General features: G+C 36.9%; 1 protein-coding gene across 1 annotated transcript in view; it reads right to left on the minus strand.

The window, feature by feature from the left end:
* Nucleotides 1-10,123, minus strand: part of LOC125260187 (protein NYNRIN-like) — a 36,659-nt gene extending 26,536 nt beyond the window's left edge. Inside the window, exon 1 of the mRNA XM_048178423.1 lies at nucleotides 9,474-10,123. The gene's annotated coding sequence lies outside the window, so the exon portion shown is untranslated. The remainder of the gene's footprint in view (nucleotides 1-9,473) is intronic.
* Nucleotides 10,124-27,521: the final 17,398 nt, after the last annotated feature.

A 27,521-nucleotide genomic window follows, 5' to 3' on the forward strand; every position in this document is an offset into this window, starting at 1 on the left:
AGTATGCCTGAGTTACAACAGCTTCCTCTTTCATGGCGAAACATCAGAATTTGTCAGGCTGCCACGGACACGCCCTTCAGCGAAAACTCAAGATCTTTGAGATTTATCATCGCTTAGATCTTAAGATTAGACTGACAACAAATTATGTTGATCTGGTTAAATATCTATGAGGAGTTAATCACAGTGTAAAACATGTCATTTCCTGTTTCCCCCAGGTGGCGCTATGACTGTAACTGTATATTGTCATATGGATGTCTTCAGGTCATGACTCTAATAAAACATGTGAAGTTTGGGGCAGATCGGACATTGTTTGTCCGAGTTACAACAACTTCCTGTTTCATGGCGAAACATCAAATTTTGTCAGGCCGCCACAGACACACCCTTTGGTGAAAACTCTAGATCTTCGCAATTTAAAGTCGCAAAGGCCTTTAGATTAGACTGACCAAATATGACATTGATCTGATTAAAGCTCTAGGAGGAGTTCATTAAAGTACAACGTCTGGAAAATGCACAAAACGGTGAATTAATTCAAAATATCTGACTTCCTGTTCAGTTTCGGATTTCGTTCCAAGAGACTTTTTTGTAGGTATTGGGCTGATAAATGTGTGTACCAAATTTCGAAACCCTAGTGAAATGTAGCGAGAGGGGCTGTACGTTAGATGGCGCTATCGAGTCATTTTGCCAAGCCCAATTCCGAAACCCATAACAGACGTAAATTTTCACCACTTCTGATGCGTGTGCAAAGTTTTGTGAGTTTTCGAGCATGTTTAGGCCCTCTAAAATGCGATTTACTTTGGAGAATAATAATAATAAATATAGCTGCAAGCAGCAATTACGGGGCCAAGCACAAAAACGGCACAAGAAGCCAGCCAACATGGCTGGGAGCATCAGACCAACAGCAGCAGTGTGCAATTAGAAAAAAAAAGTTATTAGCATTTTTGTCAATTTTGTTATAACTTTTGACCACAAGGTGGTGCTGGTCCGAAACTTCTCAGGCTCCTTCAGGGCATTGTCCTGATGAACCATACCAAATTTATGAATTTTGGTCAAACCCATCAGAAGTTATAAGCAAAAAAAGCCATTTTTCATATCTCCACTCCAGTAGGTGGCGCTGTGCTGAAACATTGTATGATGCCTCAGGTCATGCTTGTGATGACACATACCAAGTTTGGTCTGAATATGATAAAGCATTGCAGAGATACAGCTTCAAGAGTTATTTTTGCATCATGCCTCAAATTCGTTGCTCTGGTATACGAAAACGGTTTGACTTATCGACTTGAAATCCATAACTTTTTGTCGGCATGGTCTGAAGATGATACGGTTCGATTTTGGTGAAAATCGGAGCAACGGTCTAGGAGGAGTTCGAAAAAGTAGGTTTTTAAAGAAAAACAATACAGCGGACAGGAAGTTCAGCTAACTATGGCAAACTTGATATCTATGTTCTCAGCATGACCCACGGAATCTACTGAGACCAGTTTTATTATAATCGGTTAATATAGACAAAAGTTATTAGCATTTTTGTAAATTTTGTTATAACTTTTGACCACAAGGTGGCGCAGTGCCGAAACTTCTCAGGCTCCTTCAGGGCATTGTCCTGATGAACCATACCAAATTTATGAATTTTGGTCAAACCCATCAGAAGTTATAAGCAAAAACAGCCATTTTTCATATCTCCACTCCAGTAGGTGGCGCTGTGCTGAAACATTGTATGATGCCTCAGGTCATGCTTGTGATGACACATACCAAGTTTGGTCTGAATATGATAAAGCATTGCAGAGATACAGCTTCAAGAGTCATTTTTGCATCATGCCTCAAATTCGTTGCTCTGGTATACGAAAACGGTTTGACTTATCGACTTGAAATCCATAACTTTTTGTCAGCATGGTCTGAAGATGATACGGTTAGATTTTGGTGAAAATCGGAGCAACGGTCTAGGAGGAGTTCGAAAAAGTAGGTTTTTAAAGAAAAACAATATGGCGGACAGGAAGTTCAGCTGACTATGGAAAGTTTGATATCTATGTTCTCAGCATGACCCAAGGAATCTACTGAAAACAGTTTCATTACAATCAGTTAATATACTCAAAAGTTATTAGCATTTTTGTAAATTTTGTTATAACTTTTGACCACAAGGTGGCGCTGGTCCTAAACTTGGTATGCTCCTTCAGGGCATTGTGCTGATGACCCATACCAAGTTTCATAACGATACGCTAATGCGTTCGTAAAATACAGCATTTTAGCACAAAATTCAAAATGGCCGACAGTCAAAATGTCCGATATGTGAAAATTGGATATCATTCGACTCGGCATGATTCCCCGAATCCAACGAGACCAAATTTATGATTTTTGGACAAACCCATCAGAAGTTATAAGCAAAAACATACATTTTTCATATCTCCGCACCACTAGGTGGCACTGCGCCGAAACGCTGCATGTTGCCTCAGGTCATGCTTGTGATGACATGTACCAAGTTTGGTCTGAATACGATAAAGCGTTGCGGAGATACAGCCTTATGTCTATTTTCGCAAGCACTACGTACAATTCGTTCGCGTGTTTTTCGAACACGGTTTGAGGAATCAACATGAATTCCATTACTTTTTGTCGGCATTGTCTGACGATGATCTGGTTCAATTTTCGTGAAAATTGGAGTAACGGCCTAGGAGGAGTTCGAAAAAGTACGTTTTTCAGAAAATTCAAATTGGCTGAAAAATTTTCATGACGGAAAATGACGTCATAGGGTGCAATCAATTCGGCTTGACCCAAGGAATCAGAGGAAAAAATAATTTTGTTTCTAGCCCTTATGGTTCAAAAGTTATTAACATAAACAAATTTGGACAGCTGGTGGCGCTAGAGGGATTGAGTTAGAGACTCCAAATTTGCTATGGACATAGATCAGACTGTCCTCTAACTGTGTGCCAAATTTCATAACTTTCCCGCAAGCGGTTCTATGGGCTGTCATAGACTTCAAGAGCAGAAGAAGAAGAAGAAGAAGAAGAAGAAAAAAAAAAAAAAAAAAAGAACGCCATCAATAACAATAGGTGCCTCCGCACCTTCGGTGCTTGGCCCCTAAAAAAAAAAAAAAAAGAACGGCAACAGATACAATAGGTGCCTTCGCACCTTCGGTGCTTGGCCCCTAATAAATATAGCTGCGAGCAGCGATGATGGGCCAAAGCCCGGTGGCACCACCACCCCGGTGGCTTCAGGTCAACTGTGCACAGCGGGCAATGTGCATTTAAAACGGTTAAACATAAAAGGACTATGTCAATTTCAAACCACATTTACTGCAGCGGCTGATGCTCCTATGATGACAAACCACAAAAGCCACATGCATGAGATCGTTTAAATTTAGATGACTTTCATGTCACAGAATGTTATAAGTCTATTTCAAATGAGTGCAGAATATCATCATAATCTGAAATGTCTGGGTTTTATCTCATTGCGAGTTCAGGCTGCAAGATTTTAGCCCCGATTTTAGCTCACAGACAGGTTTTGTGAAATCGCAGACAAATGCCCGAAATCACAGGCAAATCGGTGCTCTGTTACGCGAGTGCTCTGTTACAGTCTCCCCAACCATTTCCTCCTCCATGTTCTTCTTTTCTTTTTCTTGTTTTCGCTGAAAATCAGCACACAGGCCATTCGTATTGCTAGCTTCTTGCGGGTTACCGTTTTTAATAATAAACCCAGTCTCACTTGAGAACTCCGGTCTTGCATGCGTGATATTGCGTTGTTTCCTTGTCACATCTCCCGTGGGTTTGGTTGTGAAACGTAGTTTGAGTGCCAGACAGAGTTGTCTGCAATTCTTCCTATTCTAAATTCACACAGTGTGAAACCTTCTGTCGCCGATCCATCATGTATTTTGAACACAACAGCGACTGAATGCTGGCCAAGATAGTCATGCAGTGTGAAAAGAACAGTGACCTGGCTACTTTGAAAATCGTGCAGTCTGAACTCAGCTTCAGACAACCCCTATAAAAATTCTAGACCAAATTATATACTGGTATTTGTGCAAACTCCACAGTGCTCTGAAATAACTAATCAAGCCAAAATGTGAATCTGTGATTGCTGATGTTGTATAATCCTCATACTTCTATTCATGTGTTTTTTTTTGAACTCCCTGAGCTGTTGTTTGTGCACCAATCTTATGCACCAAAAGCATGCTTTCATTTAATTTTAATATGTGTGGTATAAGATGCAAAAAATTTTAATGTTAAGTCTCAGGTAATAATAAGGTTCATGTCTAGATTTTTCTGCTCACTTATGCAAGTTTATTTTAAACAGCCACATATAATCATGTGAAATTTTACTGAAACAGGGATTTTTAATAAATTTTAATTATATCAATAAATAAATAATTCAAAAATTCTAATTGTAATTGTTAAAAATAACTAAGTCAAACAATATTTTGAAAAAAATAAGATTGTAATGTACACATACGCATGCACAGAGAGAGAAAAAGATATACATAGACAGTGACACAGACATAGACCCACACACAGACACCCCCCACCCCCAACCACAACCACACACACACACACACACACACACCCGGATGAACCTGAGGTAGTATGGGGGAGGAGAGAGAGAGAGGGAGAGAGACTGAGACAGACTGAGAAGATCATTTTAAACAAACAAACAAACAAAAAAATCTTAATTGTGACAAAGTAGTCTTTGATACATTTTTAAATATACCTGCACAAACAGTATATAAAAACAAAATCTATGTTCTATATATAAATCAACTTGATTATATGTGTTTGACTTATCCAACCCTGTTTAAAAATAGGTATATGCTGCCCTCTAGTTGTTACTCTGTGTATGACATTAATTATATTTGATTGAAAAAATGGATTAATCTGCCAATTTTTTACTTACACAAGTTTTTTGAATTGGAAAAAAATAATAAAATGTGTTTATTTCAAACATCTGTATTATTCTATATATAAATTAGTTGTGTATAATGTTTTTTTTATAGAAAATATGAGTCATTCCATTTCCCTTTTTTGACATTACTTCAATATATTACCATGGCAAGATGGTTGAAGATATCCATTATCCGTTCTCAATTTAACATCTTCAATGTCTTAGCAACATGGTAAAAAATGTTTGGTCTGGATTGAATAAACCCCCTAGAAGTAGTAGTTTAAAATTCAGAGCCTGTTTAGTAAAAAAATCCACATTCAAACCAAAATAGCAGACTTCCTGTTGGTCGGAGCTAATGACTGTAAATTAGAAAATTGTCCAGGTTAATGAGAAGAATAAGTGTACCGAGTTTGGTGACTGTAGGTTAAACTAATCCCCCCACTTTTGTCAAAAGGTGGCGCTATAGAGGCCCTGCTCCCCGCCCATTTCTACGGTTTTGCCCATGTCTACTGGTTGATATTTCTGATGTGTGCATTGAGTTTCATCGCATTTGAAGCATGTTAAGAGTCTCAAAAGCTTCCAAAACAAATATTAAAGTTTGACGTGTTGCCATGGCAACATTGTTTGTGATATCACTATTCTTTTCAAAGGTCTACATTCACCATGTCTTAACATTATTCTATTGAAGTTTGAAGCAAATCGGATAAAAATAAGATGGTGATCTCAAAGCATTTTGAAAGTGACACACTTCCTGTTGCCAGTTGGTGGCGCTATAACTTTGACTCACAATAGTCACATCCATGCGATCGGACTACTACTACCAACACACTCGTCAAGTTTCATAAAGATCAATCAATGTATGCTGACGTTATAACACACTTCCTGTTTCCCTTTTCTCGCCATAAATTCGTTGCCTCGCCACGGCCAAACCGTTTGAGATATCAAAAATCCGCTGGCAATTTTTCATCATCAATATCTTGGCTTCATGCTGACCGAGTTTGGTGGCGATTGGATTAATCGCCTAGGAGGAGTATATCAAATTCCAGAGCATGTGTTTTTCAAACAACCCATAATAGCTGACTTCCTGTTGAGGTGACGTATAACGTAGAGTACGAAAGTTGTTCAGCCTGATGAGGTCTATATGTGTACCGAGTTTTATACTTGTATGTGCAAGCGTGTTTGATATATAGACCATGTTTTCGGACCCCATTCAAGGGGGCGCTGTCGAGCCCCCCTGCCACGCCCGGGTACCAGCTTTTCTCCAGCTGTAATGGCCGCAGGTTCTGACCCGTGTGCAAAATTTCAAGAGTTTTTGAGCATGTTAAGGGCCCCAAAAAACCCCAAAACCTAAATAAATAAATAAATAATAATAATAAATATAGCTGCGAGCAGCGATGACGGGCCAAAGCCCGGTGGCACCGCCACCCCGGTGGCTTCAGGGCAACTGTGCACAGCGGACAGTGGGCATTTAAAACGGTTACACATTTACTGCAGTGGCTGATGCTTTTATGATAACAAACCACAAAAGCCACATCCATGATCATTTAAATTGAAATGACTTTCATGTCACAGAATGTTATAAATCAATTTCAAATAAGTGCAGAATATCATCCTAATCTGAAACGTCTGGGTTTTTTCTCAGGCAACCCCTATAAAAATTCTAGACCAAATTACGTTATTTGTGCAAACTCCACAGTGCTCTGAAAAAACTAATCCAGCCTTAATGCGAATGTCTGTGATTGCTGATGTTGTATAATCCTCACATTTCTCTTCATGCGTTTTTTGACTTCCCTGAGCTGTTGTTTGTGCACCAATCTTATGCACCAAAAGCATGCTTTCATTTAATTTTAATATGTGTGGTATAAGACAAAAAATAAAATGAAAAAAAATAATAAATAGAGCCTCAGGTAATAATAAGGTACATGTCTAAGTTTATTTTAAACAGCCACTTTTATAATCTTGTGAAATGTAATTAAAGATTTTATTATAATTTTAATATAATTTGAATTATATCAATAATTTATTATAAAAATAATTTAATTGTAAAAATAATAATTGTAACTCGAACATTTAGAAAACTAGTCCTGTAACAATAGTGATATAGTGTCATAGTTCAAATTCAAATGAGTGTGAAGTTATCTTTTGCAGTGTTTTTAAATTTGAATTAACCTAATTATCAAACTAATAAATGTAATACTATGTTGTCAGTGGCCTACAAATAAACTGGCCTGATTAGCTGCTTCAGGTGTGTTTGATTAGAGTTGGCAATAAACTGAAGCACAGTGAGTCTGCAATAAAAGGGTTAAAAGGTAAAGACCATTGTTACACCACTTTCAACAATTAAAAAAAAAAAAGGCTTGCAAATGTTTGTTTGTTTTTTTCTCTCAAGACCACATTTACATAGTTAATGGGTTCTACTGTTTGTCCTCACAATGCTATTGGATAGAAGACGTGTTTATATGTCCGGTCATCTGACCATGAACTCACTCTACCTGCAAACTTCGCATCAAGCTCATCTCCTTTTTTTTTTACATGACTGGATTTGTCAAGATTCAAGTAAGTAAAATTCCTTATATTTTTTTTTTTTTTGTGTTTATTACAATGTCTAGAACACAGGTATATTTAGTTATTTTGGAAAACATTAATCAAATTTGATTTAGAGATTGTTATACCATGTCGTAATTCTACAACGTTGGGCTAGAGTGGTAGTCAAAATAGCCTGTGCTCCTACACATCACATAAGGACACTGCACTTCTCACATGGTCACAAATTGAAATTTAAACTGTTAGATTCATTGTTACTAAGTTCTAAATGTGCTTTTCTGTTAAATTTGTACTTAGTTTAGTTTAGACAATAATTAAACACATCCTTGTAGTTTATTTGTTTTTTAACTTCTAAATGTTCCTGAGATTTTTTTTATGAGTGTTGCCCAGGTAGCAGTTTATAGCATTAGGATATAAAAAACAGGCTCTGAATGTCTGTCAATGGTCTTGAATATGAACCTGTAAGTACTCTGGGGGTATGCATGTGTTACTTTTAGTATGATATGTAGAAAGCATAATAGGTGATCCAGACAGTATTTTGATTAGAATTTTGATTAGCATTTGCATTGAAATTATAATACTTTGATGGATAATTCTTAGATCTCTACCCTCAACACATGGTCTACCACCCTGTCTATTTTTTCAGTTTATCTACTACAATATAAGACCCATATGTATTATTCACTTATTTATTTTTTTTAACTTTTTCCATTTCAGAATGCCAAGATGTCATCGGACCACCCCGTCTGGATGTACACAAAGACATGACTGCACATTTACCAGTAAAAACGAAGAGAGGATGCTGCAGACACTGCAATAATGGATACACAAATACACTGTATCAAGTGCATGTTCGCCTGTGCTTCTCAAATGAAAAGAACTGTCTTAGGGACTATCACTGCAAAACACAGACTTCATTCAAACCACATTCACATTCAAAGTGATAGAAGGAAAAGTTTTATACATTTTTTTTTTTTCACTTTTTATTAATAAATGCTTATTCATAAAAAATATGTTGTGTGATTATTACTCATGATATATACTGTTATGGGGTCCAAAAAAATAAAATAAATAAAATTTAAATTTTCCTACCAGTTGATGATTTCAAAGCAGTTCAAAGTGGAACCAGGTCCATGGGTAGCACACCACTGTGCACATTTAATTGCGTCTGATACACAGACAATTCTTCTCCAAAAGGATTAATGGTGCGTCCAAGTCCTCCTGGGAAGTTCGTATTTACGAGGTGGGAAGTCGTGTGTACGACTGTACGTTCAAGTCACTTTTGTCTGAGTATGATGGCGGTGTGCCTTCTCTAAATTAATTACACAAAATAACAACACTTCTGCTTCTAAAAAATGTAGAGCAAAGAATGTGCATTAGTTGTATGTTGCTTATTTTTTTTTATTAATTTATGAAGCCATTGTAAACTTTATTGTTACATATTACATTTTTATATTGTGATGCATTCGTATTTTTTTTACTGGTAATCAGCTTACTTCATTGTAAACAGAAAAGCCTGACAATGTCACTGCTAAATACCTGTAAGTATTGTGGTATTTCACTGTTTCTGACTGACACGCCCCCAACTCGTACAGATCGGAGCTTAAAGAAAATTACGAGCTTCCCACTGGTATTTACGACATTGTGGTGGCGTTCATGTCGGTTCTGCCCGTAAATACGATCTTTCCGACATGACTTGAACGCACCATAAATATGGCACAAAACAGTAAACTCTCGCAGGAGATCACGTAGAAATAAACATAGGAAAAAAACCTAGCCTTGCATAAACAAAGCAAAACAATTAATATAAAATTCAAACATCAACAGCAAATATCTTGTATACACTTCAAATAATACATTAACTCATCATTTCAACACTTTTTGAACTTATTGACACTTAATCGTCACATTTCATGACATCTCATTAGCTCGTTAGCACTCGTAGCCCTTGTGCTATTACTACAGCGCATATAAATCCACATATATATATAAGTCACTTCTCATATCAATTTACTTATTGAGTTAGTGACTCTTTTCTCACATAATATGATATGACTTAGAATGAGACTCACCAAGGCAATAACTTCATATTCAAAGAAACAAGCTCATTTGCAACACTCCGATTCTCCGTTGGTGCCTCGTCGACTTCTCACCCCGATGACAGCTTCATGTGGCCACATCCGTTCAGAAATATGATCTATTTATTGCATTTAATCTCTTTTCTCTCTATATTAAAAGCTTTTACGGAGGGTCTCTACTTCGTCAGACTCGTTCTCTCTCTCTCTGCCTCTCACGCAGTGCAACAGCGCCGGCGCAGCCTGTGGGCGGGCCTTATGAGAGTGCTGCTAACATTGGCTCTTAGGAGAGTCAGTCACTGAAATGAGAGCCGTGATTGGACAAAACAGTTTTCCTTCTGGAACTTTTCTCTCTTTTTTTTCTTTTCTTTAGCTTTCTTTATATCAACCTGATTACCCGGGTTACAAGTGTCATAGTTCAATTTCAAATGAGTGTGAAGTTATCATTTGCAGTGTGTTTTTATATTTTAATGAACCTAATTATCAAACTAATAATGTAATACTATGTTGTCAGTGGCCTACAAATGAAAGAGTTAAATAACTGATCAAAGGTGTAAAACACTCTCTCTCTCTCTCTCTCTCTCACTCACTTACTCACTCACTCACTCACTCACTCTCTCACACACACACACACACACAGAGGGAGGGGGTAGGGGGACTGAGACCCTATGTCTAAGAGAGCTTAAGTGTGTGCGTAAGAATGTTTGAAAAATCCACATTTAAACCAAAATATCTGACTTCCTGTTGGTCAGAGCTAATGACTGTAAATGAGAAAGTTGTCCAGTTTAATGAGAACAATAAGTGTGGATAATTGGATTAATCGCCTAGGAGGAGTATATCAAATTCCAGAGCATGTGTTTTTCAAACAACCCATAATAGCTGACTTCCTGTTGAGGTGACGTATAACGTAGAGTACGAAAGTTGTTCAGCCTGATGAGGTCTATATGTGTACCGAGTTTTATACTTGTATGTGCAAGCGTGTTTGATATATAGACCATGTTTTCGGACCCCATTCAAGGGGGCGCTGTCGAGCCCCCCTGCCACGCCCGGGTACCAGCTTTTCTCCAGCTGTAATGGCCGCAGGTTCTGACCCGTGTGCAAAATTTCAAGAGTTTTTGAGCATGTTAAGGGCCCCAAAAAACCCCAAAACCTAAATAAATAAATAAATAATAATAATAAATATAGCTGCGAGCAGCGATGACGGGCCAAAGCCCGGTGGCACCGCCACCCCGGTGGCTTCAGGGCAACTGTGCACAGCGGACAGTGGGCATTTAAAACGGTTACACATTTACTGCAGTGGCTGATGCTTTTATGATAACAAACCACAAAAGCCACATCCATGATCATTTAAATTGAAATGACTTTCATGTCACAGAATGTTATAAATCAATTTCAAATAAGTGCAGAATATCATCCTAATCTGAAACGTCTGGGTTTTTTCTCAGGCAACCCCTATAAAAATTCTAGACCAAATTACGTTATTTGTGCAAACTCCACAGTGCTCTGAAAAAACTAATCCAGCCTTAATGCGAATGTCTGTGATTGCTGATGTTGTATAATCCTCACATTTCTCTTCATGCGTTTTTTGACTTCCCTGAGCTGTTGTTTGTGCACCAATCTTATGCACCAAAAGCATGCTTTCATTTAATTTTAATATGTGTGGTATAAGACAAAAAATAAAATGAAAAAAAATAATAAATAGAGCCTCAGGTAATAATAAGGTACATGTCTAAGTTTATTTTAAACAGCCACTTTTATAATCTTGTGAAATGTAATTAAAGATTTTATTATAATTTTAATATAATTTGAATTATATCAATAATTTATTATAAAAATAATTTAATTGTAAAAATAATAATTGTAACTCGAACATTTAGAAAACTAGTCCTGTAACAATAGTGATATAGTGTCATAGTTCAAATTCAAATGAGTGTGAAGTTATCTTTTGCAGTGTTTTTAAATTTGAATTAACCTAATTATCAAACTAATAAATGTAATACTATGTTGTCAGTGGCCTACAAATAAACTGGCCTGATTAGCTGCTTCAGGTGTGTTTGATTAGAGTTGGCAATAAACTGAAGCACAGTGAGTCTGCAATAAAAGGGTTAAAAGGTAAAGACCATTGTTACACCACTTTCAACAATTAAAAAAAAAAAAGGCTTGCAAATGTTTGTTTGTTTTTTTCTCTCAAGACCACATTTACATAGTTAATGGGTTCTACTGTTTGTCCTCACAATGCTATTGGATAGAAGACGTGTTTATATGTCCGGTCATCTGACCATGAACTCACTCTACCTGCAAACTTCGCATCAAGCTCATCTCCTTTTTTTTTTACATGACTGGATTTGTCAAGATTCAAGTAAGTAAAATTCCTTATATTTTTTTTTTTTTTGTGTTTATTACAATGTCTAGAACACAGGTATATTTAGTTATTTTGGAAAACATTAATCAAATTTGATTTAGAGATTGTTATACCATGTCGTAATTCTACAACGTTGGGCTAGAGTGGTAGTCAAAATAGCCTGTGCTCCTACACATCACATAAGGACACTGCACTTCTCACATGGTCACAAATTGAAATTTAAACTGTTAGATTCATTGTTACTAAGTTCTAAATGTGCTTTTCTGTTAAATTTGTACTTAGTTTAGTTTAGACAATAATTAAACACATCCTTGTAGTTTATTTGTTTTTTAACTTCTAAATGTTCCTGAGATTTTTTTTATGAGTGTTGCCCAGGTAGCAGTTTATAGCATTAGGATATAAAAAACAGGCTCTGAATGTCTGTCAATGGTCTTGAATATGAACCTGTAAGTACTCTGGGGGTATGCATGTGTTACTTTTAGTATGATATGTAGAAAGCATAATAGGTGATCCAGACAGTATTTTGATTAGAATTTTGATTAGCATTTGCATTGAAATTATAATACTTTGATGGATAATTCTTAGATCTCTACCCTCAACACATGGTCTACCACCCTGTCTATTTTTTCAGTTTATCTACTACAATATAAGACCCATATGTATTATTCACTTATTTATTTTTTTTAACTTTTTCCATTTCAGAATGCCAAGATGTCATCGGACCACCCCGTCTGGATGTACACAAAGACATGACTGCACATTTACCAGTAAAAACGAAGAGAGGATGCTGCAGACACTGCAATAATGGATACACAAATACACTGTATCAAGTGCATGTTCGCCTGTGCTTCTCAAATGAAAAGAACTGTCTTAGGGACTATCACTGCAAAACACAGACTTCATTCAAACCACATTCACATTCAAAGTGATAGAAGGAAAAGTTTTATACATTTTTTTTTTTTCACTTTTTATTAATAAATGCTTATTCATAAAAAATATGTTGTGTGATTATTACTCATGATATATACTGTTATGGGGTCCAAAAAAATAAAATAAATAAAATTTAAATTTTCCTACCAGTTGATGATTTCAAAGCAGTTCAAAGTGGAACCAGGTCCATGGGTAGCACACCACTGTGCACATTTAATTGCGTCTGATACACAGACAATTCTTCTCCAAAAGGATTAATGGTGCGTCCAAGTCAAGTCAAGTCAAGTCAAGTCAAATTTATTTATATAGCGCTTTTTACAATTTGTAATTGTTTCAAAGCAGCTTTACATATTAGGAGCACAGAAAAAAGAGAAATGGTTAAAAATAAGCTGTACAAGCAAGCGTGGTAATATGTAACATATACAAGATGGTGCTACATTAAGCCAATGTCGGCTGACTCCCAGGGGTGGAAAAAACCCCCTAGGAGAAAAACCCAGCGTGCTAGCACTGGGAAAAAAGTCCTAGGAGGGAAAAAACCCCTTGGAAGATATATATAATATATGTAAATGGATATGGAGATCAAATCTGAATTATACATTTTTATTATAGAGATTAAAAATAGATTATATATAAATATATGTAAGCGGATACGGAGATTTAAAAATCTGAATTATAGATGCAGCCAGAACTGGATCTGTAGGCCCATTGTCTCCTGGGCTACGTTGTAGTCAGGTCCAGACACAGGTTCTCCATCTGATCTGGATACGGCCTGGATCCAGCACCCGGAAAACCTCAGGATAAGCAGAGAGACAGATATTAGCGTAGATGCCACTCTTATTCTGATGTACAGGTATATCTAGTGTTATAGGAAATGTTCTCGGTTCCGGCCGACCTAATTATTGCAGCGTAACAATCCTTTAACGGATTTGAAAAATGTTAATGTATTGATAATGTGTTATGTGTATGCAAGAGCAAAGAGATGTGTTTTTAGTCTAGATTTAAACTGACAGAGTGTGTCTGCTTCCCGAACAATGCTAGGAAGATTGTTCCAGAGTTTAGGTGCTAAATAGGAAAAGGATCTGCCGCCTTCAGTTGATTTTGATATTCTGGGTATTATCAACTGGCCTGAATTCTGAGATCGCAATAGACGTGAAGGACTATAATGCACCAAGAGCTCGCTTAGATATTGGGGAGCTAAACCATTTAGAGCTTTATAAGTAAGTAGCAAGATTTTAAAGTCTATACGATGTTTAATAGGGAGCCAATGTAATGTTGACAGAACTGGGCTAATATGGTCATACTTTCTGGTTCTAGTAAGAACTCTAGCTGCCGCATTTTGGACCAACTGTAGTCTGTTTAAAAGCCGAGCAGAACAACCACCCAGTAGAGCGTTACAGTAATCTAGTCTTGAGGTCATGAATGCATGAACCAACTGTTCCGCATTTGTCATTGAGAGCATATGTCGTAATTTAGATATATTTTTTAGATGGAAGAAGGCGGTTTTACAGATACTAGAAACATGACTTTCAAATGAAAGATTGGTATCAAAAAGCACACCCAGGTTCCTAACTGAGGACGAAGATTTAATGGAGCACCCGTCAAGTGTTAGAGAGTATTCAAGGTTTTTTCGTGAGGAAGTTTTTGGTCCAAAGATTAGGATTCAGTTTTTTCTGAATTTAATAATAAGAAATTTGTCATCCAGTTTTTAATGTCAGCTATGCATTCTGTTAGTTTTGTGAATTTGTAGGTTTCGTCAGGGCGCGAGGAAATATAGAGCTGAGTATCGTCAGCGTAGCAGTGAAAACTAACACCATGCTTCCTAATTATCTCTCCTAAGGGCAGCATGTACAGAGTGAAAAGCAACGGTCCTAGTACTGAGCCTTGTGGTACTCCATATTGAACTTGTGATCGATACGACATCTCTTCATTAACTACTACAGACTGATAACGGTCAGATAAGTAAGATTTGAACCATGCCAAAGCAATTCCACTAATGCCAATATAGTTTTCAAGTCTTTTTAAAAGAATGTTGTGATCGATAGTGTCAAAAGCAGCACTGAGATCTAATAACACTAATAGAGAAATACAGCCACGATCGGATGATAAGAGTAGATCGTTTGTAACTCTAACGAGAGCAGTCTCAGTACTATGGTATGGTCTAAATCCTGACTGGAAATCCTCACAGATTCCATTTCTTTCTAAAAAGGAGCACAGTTGTGTTGAAACTGCCTTTTCTAGTATCTTTGACAGAAAAGGTAGATTCGAGATTGGCCTGTAATTTACTAAATCTCTCGGATCTAGTTGAGGTTTTTTAATAAGAGGTTTAATAATAGCCTGCTTAAAAGTTTTGGCCGTATCCTAGTGTTAACGATAATTAATTATATCAAGAAGTGGACCTACACCTCTGGAAGCATTTCTTTCAGTAGTTTAGTCGGCATTGGGTCTAACTCATGTTGTTGATTTTGATGATTTGATAAGTTTAGATAATTCTTCCTCTCCTATAGGGCGAATGATCTAGTTTTACCTCAGGGACACTACAGTGCACTGTCTGAAGCGAAACTGTAGACGGTTGCATGTTTATAATTTTCTCTCTAATATTGTCAATCTTGCAAGTAAAAAGTTCATAAAGTCATTACTGCTGTGCTCTTTGGAAACGTCAGCAGTTGAACCTCTGTTTCTAGTTAATTTAGCCACTGTGTCAAATAAGTACCTAGGATTATGTTTGTTTTCTATTAAGAGATTTGAAAAATAAGTAGATCTAGCATTTCTTATAGCCGTTCTGTATCAATCATTTTTTCTTTCCACGAAAGGCGAAAAACTTCTAGTTTTGTTTTCTTCCAACTACGTTCAGCTTTTCTCACAGCTCGTTTTAGAGCCCGAGTGTGCTCATCATACCACGGCGTTGGATTAGTTTCCTTAATCTTCTTTAGACGTAAAGGAGCGACTGCATCTAATGTGCTGGAAAAGAGAGAGCCAATAGTTTCTGTTGCAGCATCGAGTTCTTCTAAGTTGTCAGGTGTACTAAGGCGATGAAACTGCTCGGGAGATTATTTATAAAGCAATCTTTAGTGGTAGAAGTGATGGTTCTACCATATATATGGCTGGGTGGTGGTTTTGTAGCCTTGGCTAACTGTATTATACACGACACTAAATAATGATCTGATATATCATCGCTCTGCTGTAGAATTTCAACAGCATCAATATCAATTCCATGCGACAGTATTAGATCTAAGGTATGATTACGACAATGAGTGGGTCCTGACACGTGTTGTCTAACTCCAATAGAGTTTAAAATGTCTGCAAATGCCAATCCAAATGCGTCTTTATTATTATCTACATGGATATTAAAATCACCAACAACAAGGACTTTATCCGCAGCCAGTACTAACTCTGATAGAAAATCAGCAAATTCTTTGATAAAGTCAGTATGGTGCCCTGGTGGCCTGTATACAGTAGCCAGCACAAATGTCAACTACATATGTTACATAAAGCACCATCACTTCAAAGGAGTTATATTTGAAATTCTTTTGAATGATTCTGAATATATTACTTAAATTACAGCAACACCTCCCCCTTTGCCTTTCTGTCGAGGATTGTGTCGATAGTCATAACCTTGAGGACTAGACTCATTTAAAATAATGAATCGTCTGGTTTTAGCCAGGTTTCTGTCAAACACAGCAAGTCTAGTTTATTTTCTGTGATAATTTCATTTACAATAAGTGCTTTTGAAGAAATGATCTAATATTCAGAGCCCAAGCTTTATCATTTGTTTATCTAATTTATCTGTGATTTTCATTTTTGAACATCAATTAAATTTTTACCCTTAAAAGGTTTCGGAATTTTTTTGTATTTACTAGTCAGGTACAGACACAGTTCATGTGAAATATCTAGGTGAAAGAGTTTCATGTGCTGTGAATTATTTGAGTTCTGTGACGTGAGGCAGCTAGCAGAGGCAGCTAGCAGTCCTCCTGGGAAGTTCGTATTTACAGGTGGGAAGTCGTGTGTACGACTGTACGTTCAAGTCCTTTTGTTGGTATGATGGCGGTGTGCTCTCTAAATTAATTACACAAAATAACAACACTTCTGTCTAAAAAATGAGAGCAAAGAATTCTTAGTTGTATGTTGCATTTTTTTTTATTAATTTATGAAGCCATTGTAAACTTTATTGTTACATATTACATTTTTATATTGATGACATTTTTTTTACTGGTAATCTTCATGTGGCCTGACAATGTCACTGCTAAATACCTGTAAGTATTGTGGTATTTCACTGTTTCTGACTGACACGCCCCCAACTCGTACAGATCGGAGCTTAAAGAAAATTACGAGCTTCCCACTGGTATTTACGACATTGTGGTGGCGTTCATGTCGGTTCTGCCCGTAAATACGATCTTTCCGACATGACTTGAACGCACCATAAATATGGCACAAAACAGTAAACTCTCGCAGGAGATCACGTAGAAATAAACATAGGAAAAAAACCTAGCCTTGCATAAACAAAGCAAAACAATTAATATAAAATTCAAACATCAACAGCAAATATCTTGTATACACTTCAAATAATACATTAACTCATCATTTCAACACTTTTTTGAACTTATTGACACTTAATCGTCACATTTCATGACATCTCATTAGCTCGTTAGCACTCGTAGCCCTTGTGCTATTACTACAGCGCATATAAATCCACATATATATATAAGTCACTTCTCATATCAATTTACTTATTGAGTTAGTGACTCTTTTCTCACATAATATGATATGACTTAGAATGAGACTCACCAAGGCAATAACTTCATATTCAAAGAAACAAGCTCATTTGCAACACTCCGATTCTCCGTTGGTGCCTCGTCGACTTCTCACCCCGATGACAGCTTCATGTGGTGATTCCAATGTGTGTGCCAATTTTCAAGAGTTTTTGAGCATGTTAAGGCCCCCAAAAAGCCCCGGAAGACGGAAAAAAAAAAAAAAAAAAAAAAAAAAAAAAAAAAAAAATAATAATAATCCTTAGAAAAACAAGAGGGCCCTGCGCGAATTTTCGCTTGGGCCCTAATAATCCTTAGAAGAACAAGAGGGCCCTGCGCGAATTTTCGCTTGGGCCCTAATAATCCTTAGAAGAACAAGAGGGCCCTGCGCGAATTTTCGCTTGGGCCCTAATAATAATAATAATCCTAAAGAAAACAATAGGGCCTTCAGCCCCTTGGGCTTTGGCCCTAATAATAATCCTAATGAAAACAAATTTGCTAATTACAATAGGGGCTTCAGCACCTTCGGTGCTTGGCCCCTAATAAGAAAACGTACAATTACAATAGGGGCTACAGCCCCTTCGGGGCTTGGACCCTAATAATAAAACTAACAATTACTAATAAATATAGCTGCAAGCAGCAATTCGGGGCCAAGCCCCAGAAGGGGCAGTAGCGCAATACGGAGCAGGAAGAGCAAAAACAGCAGAAATTGAACGTACATGCAAAACAGCTGGTTCAGAAGGACAGGTGGAAATGAAATGAAAATCAATAGAAGTTCAGCTGAGAATGAACACGGTATGAACTAAAAACACTTGTATCTCATTCAAGAGGAATAAAGATTAGTACAATGCTTATTTGGATAAAAAAGGAATCAAAATGACTCATTACACACAATTGTATAAGGTCACCCCACATGGGATTCAAACTCACGACATCTGGGTCCAGTGCCCATTTCTCATCTCATTGCACCACTGTGCAGGTGAATGTTGGCACAAGTTTATTAGTTCATGTGAAAATGAACTCAAAATGAAGAATTTTTATAAAACTGCACTGAATGTTATATTTAATAACTTTAGATCATTCTGCAGCTCATCATGCTGTAGTGCAGTACAGAGCAGGAAGAGGAAAAACAGCAGAAAATGAACAAACATGAAACAGCTGGTTCAGAATTACGGGCGAGAATGAACTCAGAATGTACATAAGCTTAGATGAAAATGAACACAGCATGAAACAAAAAGCATTATTTCTAATCCAAGAGGTAGTAAAAGGAATCAGAACACACTATTTCATAAAACCACTCCACCCGGGATTCAAACTTCTATCTTTGGGTACAGGGCTCTTCAGGTACTTGGTTTTACACATTGAGCTACTTGAGGATACACATTCAACAGGCTGTGGAAGAAAACTTTTAGTGTAAGAAAGAATTTACAAAAAAAACATTACTTAGCATGGTAACCATATTAGCATGCTAAGCTAACTTAATGCTAATGAAGCTCATGGTTAACTTGATAACTGAAGAGCCACATTAAAGAGAATGACAACTGGTTAACATGCTAAGCAAATAGCATGCTAAGCTAACTAACATAAGACAACACAAGCAAGGTCACATTCAGAGACGAATATCTCGGGAACGGTAGCGAAAATCCATTCAGTCATTTCTATGCATCATATCAGTCATATCATCTGAGCTGATTTTGGACAAAATTGACCAAAATTTGTAGGAGGAGTAGAAAACAGTTTTTTCTCAGTTTTTCCATTTACTTCAATATGGCAGACAGGTACATTTAAGGAAAATGACAAATCACACATCGTTGGAATTGGCATTAGCCAGGGAATAAAATGACAAAGTATACACATTTTGAAAAGTGTTTTCAAAAGTTATAAGCGTTTTTGCAAAAAACATTATATCTGTGGAACAGTAGGTGGTGCTGTTTTAAAACTTATCAGGTACATTCAGGACCTTCTCAAGGTCATACGTACCAATTTTTGTGAAGATATGTCAAATTGTTTAAAAGATATTGCAATTTATGACAAAATTCAAAATGGCGGACATGCTTTTCATCCGATGTTGACAAATTCGATATCCTCGGATTCGGCATGGCCCAAGGAATCCAAAGATACCAAGAACTGTGTTCAAAAGTTATTGGCCAAAATAGCCATTTTTCAGATCTCATGAACTGTAGGTGGCGCTGTTCCCAAATTTGGCATGGAACCTCAGATCATGGTCTTGATCAAGTGTACCAATTTCTGTTTCAATTGCTCAAAGTTTGGCCGAGATACAGCCTCTATAGCAATTTCAGGTCAACCTCGTTAACTTCGTGACATCATAACTTTTGAACAAAGATGAATAAAAAAAATCTGTTCAGTCATTTTTGTGCAGCTCAGACCAAAGATCATCTCAAAGTTTCAACAAAATTGGAAAGATTTTGGAGTAGCAGCGAAAAAACAGAATACTGTACTATTCAAAATGGCCGCTACTGTCATGGGCGGAGACTTAATGTAACAAGTTGAAAAGCATCAGCATGAAGAGTCGAATCAGATGTACTACATTTTTTTTTTCTAGGACAAATGTTTCAAAAGTTATAACCTTTAGAATGTTGAATTTTTGCACTGGTGGTGGCGCTATAGAGTTGGTCCTTGAGACTCCAAAATTGGTCAGATTTCTAGACATGACCATCACTACAAGTGTGCCAAATTTCATCATTTTCTCATGCTCTGTTGATACGGCTGCCATAGACTCCCATTCGGGAGGAAGAACAATAATAAGAAGAAAACTTACAATTACAATAGGGGCTACAGCCCCTTCGGGGCTTGGCCCCTAATAATAATAATAAAACTAACAGATACAATAGGGGCTACAGCACCTTCGGTGCTTGGCCCCTAATAAGAAAACGTACAATTACAATAGGGGCTAGGCCCCTAATAATAATAATATTATCACTGGAATTGAAATATATATATTGTACGTTTTAATGGATCACGCTACAAACATGATCTTATAATACATGATGCATTGCTGTGTCCGTTATCGCATAACTCCCACTTTTGGACACTTTCGCTTTAACGGACATTAGACAACGCTAAATCAAGCTGTTATATTCATATATTTATTGTCCAACATTCCCAATTTTTCATTTTGATGATTACAGCTTGCTGCTCATCAAAATAAAAAAAAAATCAGCATCTCAAATTATTAGAATATTTAATTTCAAGTTCTATGAAATTACCATTCTCAGGGTATAAATACTGGGTTTAGGTCAGTAATCCCAACAGCATTCATAGTGAAGTCTGCTGACTTGACAGTTGTCCAGAAGACAATCATCAAGACCCTCTACAATAAGGGTAAGCCACAGAGGGTCATTGCATGTACAGAGTGCTGTGCCAAAGCATATTCATGGAAAGTTGACTGGAAGGAAAAAGTGTGGTAGGAAAAGGTGTATAAGTGAAAGGAATGACCACAGGCTTGAGAAGATTGTCAGGCGAAGCCCATTTAAGAACTTAGGAGAGCTTCAAAAGGAGTGGACTGAAGCTGGAGTCAGTGTATCAAGAGCCACCACACTCAGACGTCTTCAGGAAATGGGCTACAACTGCCACATTCCATGTACCAAGCCACTTCTGAACCAAAGACAACATCAGAAGCGTCTTACTTGGGCTAAGGAGAAAGAGAACGGGACTGTTGCTCAGTGGTCCAAAGTCCTCTTTTCAGATGAAAGTACAATTTTGCATTTCATTTGCAATCAAGGTCCCAGAGTCTGGAGGAAGAGTGGAAAGGCACAGAAACCATGTTGCTTGAAGTCCAGTGTGAAGTTTCCACAGTCAGTGATGATTTGGGCTGCCATGTCATCTGCTGGTGTTGGTCCACTGTGTTTTCTGAAGTCCACAGTCAATGCAGCCATCTAGGATATGTTAGAGCACTTCATGCTTCCTTCTGCTGAAAAGCTTTATGGAGATGCTGATTTCATTTTCCAGCAGGATTTGGCACCTGCCCACACTGCCAAAGGTACCAAAAGCTGGTTCAATGACCATGGTGTCACTGTGCTTGATTGGCCAGCAAACTCGCCTGACCTGAACCCCATAGATAATCTATGGGGTATTGTCAAGAGGAAGATGAGAGACACCAGACCCAACAATGCAGATGATCTGAAGGCCGCTATCAAAGCAACCTGGGCTTCCGTTACACCTGTGGCACACCTGAGCAGTGCCACAGGCTGATTGCCTCCATGCCACGCCGAATTGATGCAGTAATTCATGCAAAAGGAGGCCCAACCAAGTATTGAGTGCATAGAAATGAACATACTTTTCAGAAGCCTGACATTTGTTTAAAATATTTTTTTTTTTTAATTGATATTATGAAGTATACTAATTTATTGAGATAGTGAATTGGTGGGTTTTTGTTAAATGTGAGCCAAAATCATCACAATTAAAAGAACCAAAGACTTGAAGTACTTCAGTCTGTGTGCATTGAATTTATTTAATACGAGTTCCACAATTTGAGCTGAATTACTGAAATAAATGAACTTTTCCATGACATTCTAATTTATTGAGATGCACCTGTATATAATCATTTCTGTAATACATTTTTATTTTACATTTACAACTTATGAAGCGTTAAAATATGTTTAAATTATATGTTAAAACTAGTGTAGGAAATAGCAAATGTAAATTATATTATTGAATTTGAATTATTTTGCTCCAAACGTTGCACATATGGGTATGGAAAAAGTAGACTTAAATACAGAAATGCACTGCCATTTTACATATTGCATTTCTATTTTGCATATTACATTTCAAACTGAATATTGCCATATGCTTCCATAGACTCTTGCCTCCGCTGCGGCTGTCAGTCATTCTCCATTATTAGGAACAAAACACGTTTTATATATGTGCATTTTATTTTGCTGAATAAAAAGTATCCACCCCAGCGAGTGAGTGTTACATGTATTCACATCTTGTGCAGTAACTTAAAATGCGCGGACGTAGCCGTTTTTTGCTGCTGTTATTGTTGTTTTTTTGTTTTTGTTTTTTTGTTTTTTTTCTCAGAAAACCAATATAACTCATTTAAAATTCTGCACAACTTACATTAGCCTACTGCATGCGTAAGTTTCAGAAACCCACTTTAAAAATGACAGAAAAGCGAATAACGGTCAAATACAATAGATCATCGCTAAGACATGGGCATGGACCATTTCATGGTCAATTTATTCAGCTTCTTAATGATTTTTAGTACATTTAACATAGATAGGCTATAACAAGTTATTGACAACATTATTTCTATTCTCCGTAATTTTTCTGAACAGGGGTTCTGTCTTGCGCACAGACGCGCGTGCGAGACTTTGAAAGTATTTGGCTGCGGAAATATAGGGTGTCGTTTTATAGGGTGTCGTTTTGCTATTTACGATGCTAACTAAGCAATCAGTCGTGTCGATCGTCGCGTACCTTGCCGTGAGCAGAAGCCGCGACCAATGACGTGTGATAAGTAACGTGACACTTTCGTCGCCCCCTTTCTCGCCTGAGAAGCCGCGTGAGAAGCTACGTGACGTCTGCGCCGTGACGTCTGAAGTAACTTTTGCCAGTTGTTATTTTGTAAATTGTCTGAAGTTCTGTAAATTAGTGTTTTTGGTTTGTTTTGAGAAAAAAGAAAAAAACACATTTAACATTTAAGCACCTCAAAATCACTGAATATTTCTCCATTCCTAATTTTGTTTAAATATGTTGACGAAAACATGACCGACACTATTAGCCAATCAATAACTGACATTAAAAGATGTGCTATTGCTTAACTTGAAAATGCCCGCGCTTAATGTCAATGACAACCAGAGACAACTAATCAACACATTTCTCCTGTCATAAACACTACTGCTAAGATAATGACATTACTGCATTATCTAAGTAAAACATGTTGTTTCAGAGTTTTGTCCCCCATAGAAATCCTTTATAAAAAAATGCATGAAGCATTAAAGACAGTTAAATTAAAAGACCAAATTCGAAATTAAAAGATTAATTCAGAGAGCAAGCTATGGCCTATTATCAAACACTTCAATCATGTAATATTTTAATAGAAGTTTTAATTTAAGCTATAGCCTATATAATACTGGAAAAAATAAATACACATGCAGAACAAACTGTCATATTAGTTAAGGCAGCATATTAGAATAAATAAAAATAATTATTCATGGGATAAGCATTTCACATATGTAAATGAACAGTAAAACTATATTGTCAGAACATGGTTAAAGAAATTTAATGGTTATACATTCAAAAGTATGGAAACAAATAAGCTTAAAAATAAGGAATATAAGCTTAAAATATTCCTTATCCTGTGGCTCCCTCTATTGGACAACATTTTCAGGTGAACCTCTTTCAGATAAAATGCTGATCGTTAAGAAATTGCGGTTAGCTTCCCAAGCATCAATAACTGTATTTGGCTTCGACAAGTCTGAGACTCCCGGCCTGAGATTGTGTCCCAGACGGCAATAAATCGTTTGTGAATATTTGTAAATATTCATGGCTTAAACAGCTGGAAAATTGACTGCAGTTCTGTGGATGTTTTTTTCCCAGGCAGGGTTATAAACTAACAAAAACTAAAACTATTAAAACATTTATGCTAATCGAAATAAACCTGAATATAAGAAAAAAATATAGGCCTATATATATTAGTAAAACAAACTTAAACTAAACGAAAACTAGAAATGTTGCCTTGTGGATGTCATTTCGTTTTTCCCCTCTGACTTTCAACCGACGAGATCATTATCTTTTCATTAACCGACAAAGTAAAATAAAATTAGAATTCAACGAAATTACAATGGATACCTGTCTGTGACCCATTAATAAAATCCCAGGGGTTTAATTCGTTTTAGCCTACATGAAGGAATAGCAGAATAAACAACAGAATGTGAGGATTCATCATCATCATCATCATCATCATCATCATCATCTTCAGGCACCTGCAGCGCTTCTGAATGGAGAAAAACAGGATTAAATCCTAAAGGAATAAATAACCTATGCGCAAATTTATTTTACCTAATAAACATATTAACAAAATATAATTCTTTTTATATTCTTTGTTTTACAGGCAATTTTTTATTTTTATTGTGAGTGTACAAAAATAATAGGCCCATTTAACCCTTCACAGATTCGAAATGTGTTACATAAAGGTGACCATAAATGTCTGAGTATTTTATTTTTTTCCCGCTTTTATAAGAAAATATAAGTGATCGCGCCGGCGCCTCACACGCACACACATTATTTTTTTTTTATGACTGAGCACTGTTCTTAATTCACTTGCCCAGCAACATCACCTAAAATATAACTAAAGCTTAAATATAGTAATTCAATTTATTAGACAAATCGAATACAAGCACATGAGAACAAATAAATAAGTCTTCTAATAATAATTAATGCAACACATCTCAAACGAGCGTGTATAACCATGCAATCTATATTTGTTTATTTCGTTGTTCTAACCTTAAGGTTGTTTATGCCATTGCAGCACTTTTCCATTATTTTTCTAAGTAAACATGCGCTTTAAAAAAAATAAAATAAACACGTTTGACCGTCGAGCTCGACTCTGTTGTGTTTTATTTGTTTGGCTGCTTCAAGCCAAGCGCACTTGCAGTGTTACCATGGCCACTTATATACATTTTTGGGCTTGTTATTATTATTTTCCATATTAAGAGGTGAATGCCTTAGTTCAGCTGGAATGGCCGGTGTGTCCTTTGAACGGAGAAAAGTCAGCTGTTATTTCGGTGCTTGCTCAACAGAGGTGGCCGGAGGAATGGCCAAGCTTCAATCAGGGAGACAGATTTAATGCTTCCTCCAAGTTATGAACATTTACACCTTAAAGCTTCCTTTGGGCAAAATAGGAATAAAGCTAAAATATCATTAGTGTTATCCACACATACAAATCCAGACGTTAGTCCACACGTACGTTGTCCAGACGTTTATCCACACGTACGTTATCCAGGCGTTTATCCACACGTACGTTATCCAGGCGTTTATCCACACGTACGTTATCCAGGCGTTTATCCACACGTACGTTATCCAGACGCAAAGTAAAAAAAATATACTTTCTCAACTACGTCGCCGCCATCGCCGCCGCGCACTTTGAGCGCAGCTCCAACACGTGACCGTGACGTCTAACGTCTCATATCTTACGTCTGACGCCTGAATACTATGGGATTTTGGCCAGACGGCTGGCGTGCGTATACACGTTAGTTCTCCTCTCAGTTTGCTTAGCAATCATCAAATTTTGTTGAATTCACCCCTCATACGGAAAGACCCTGCATACCCAAAAGCTACGCCACTGGTTACTATCATACTTGATCTATAGATCTGTAGATAAAGGTCTAGTTTAAACCATACAACTAAACCCGCGTTAGTTTGTGCCCCACTCACCACTTTCTAGCCCCGGTCTGCTCTATAAAAGGCCGTTGATAACTTAAAGATACCTTGAAATTTGGAATTCTGTTGTGTACAGGACGAGGAAAACTGGCCAGGTTTTTCACCTCGATGTAGTTCCACACTTTATGGCGAATTAGCCATTTAGTATCCCCTATAAGTTAAAACATAACACAAAATCACAATTTAAAGACAAACCTGAAGTCAAATAAATTACTCAACTCAGAGAAATAAAACAAACCTTGATTCGTTTTTATGACGAACTCCATCATACGGAAGAACCCACAGCTCTTTCTTTAATAATTAAATGTAATAAATAACTAAACAAGAAGCGTTTCGACTTTCTGATTACACGTTTCTCACGCGTCCTAAACTACGGTGTCTCTACTGAGACAAAGTGCATTTCGTTTTATAGAATAAAATAAAAGCGCCACCTCTGTTTGAAACCTGCAATTACAGTTTGCGGAATTATTATCCAGGGAATTATTATCCTAAGGATTAGTCCACTTTTAAATAAACTTTTCCTGATAATTTACTCACCCCCATGTCATCCAAGATGTTCATGTCTTTCTTTTGTCAGTCGAAAAGAAATTAAGGTTTTTGAGGAAAACATTCCAGGATTTTTCTCCATATAATGGACTTCAATGGCTACCAACAGGTTGAAGGTCCAAATTGCAGTTTCAGTGCAGCTTCAAAGGGCTTTAAACGATACCAGACGAGGAATAAGGGTCCCAGCTAACACAGTTACGTTGTGACGACGTAACTGGACCGGACCATATTCGTTGTAACGACGTACCAAATAACATTCTCGGGACGTAACTTTGTGATTCCCATATTCGTCGTGGCGACGTTAAAGCGGTACGTCGCTGGAACGTGACAGTAACGTCTCGACCAAACTGGCACGTTGTAAAAACGTAACTGGATCGGCTCATATTAGTTGCAACGGCATCCCGAATAACGTTCCAGTGACGTAACTTTGTGATTCCCATATTCGTTGTGGCGACGTTTTAGTGGTACGTTGCTGGAACATGACAGATACGTCCTAAAGACCAAAATACCACCTCGACCTTTATCTTAAAATCTGCTTCTCACCTTTACTCCAGGGAATGGAGATGTGCACCGTCCATAACCTTGAAATCCATGCAGAACTGATTAACACTTCATTCTCTGCTATAAAACCTTATAAATTCTAATTGTTATAGGGAATTGTATTGCTTTGGTTAATACATTTGCAGATCAAAATATGTAGTGGAAACCAATAGAAACCCTCATTAAATTCTGATAGAAAATAGCTAGAAACACACTGCATCCATGAAATCATCAGCATTGTTACTTTGTACAATTACTAAGCCAATACATTTGAACATTACCATGTAACCATGTTTTAACCATGTAAAGTGTTATCAAGTTATGAGTACAGAAAATTGAACACATGAATTCATAAATTGAACACATTCATAGATCAAACAATACAGTCAATAAATAAATGTAACCAGTGATTAATATGTTTTATTCTTTTAATTGACAAAGTGTTTTATCATTAGATGGGTATAGTTAAATAATGATTTTATCAATTATATTTATAGATACTCTTATGATTACTACTACCCA

The sequence above is a fragment of the Megalobrama amblycephala genome, linkage group LG24 (assembly GCF_018812025.1).
Source record: "Megalobrama amblycephala isolate DHTTF-2021 linkage group LG24, ASM1881202v1, whole genome shotgun sequence".
Lineage (NCBI taxonomy): Eukaryota > Metazoa > Chordata > Actinopteri > Cypriniformes > Xenocyprididae > Megalobrama > Megalobrama amblycephala.